Consider the following 315-nt stretch of genomic DNA (forward strand, 5'->3'; position numbering starts at 1 on the left):
GAACAGCCTTTTCTGAAATTGAACAGCCTTTTCTGAAATTGAACAGCCTTTTCTGAAATTGAACAGCATTGTTTCTGAAATTGAACAGCATTGTTTCTGAAATTGAACAGCATTGTTTCTGAAATTGAACAGCATTGTTTCTGAAATTGAACAGCATTGTTTCAGAAATTGAACAGCATTGTTTCTGAAATTGAACTGCATTGGTTCTGAAATTGAACTGCATTGGTTCTGAAATTGAACTGCATTGGTTCTGAAATTGAACTGCATTGGTTCTGAAATTGAACTGCATTGGTTCTGAAATTGAACATTTTTGAT

The sequence above is a fragment of the Austrofundulus limnaeus genome, unplaced genomic scaffold, assembly GCF_001266775.1.
Source record: "Austrofundulus limnaeus strain Quisiro unplaced genomic scaffold, Austrofundulus_limnaeus-1.0 Scaffold3174, whole genome shotgun sequence".
Taxonomy (NCBI): domain Eukaryota; kingdom Metazoa; phylum Chordata; class Actinopteri; order Cyprinodontiformes; family Rivulidae; genus Austrofundulus; species Austrofundulus limnaeus.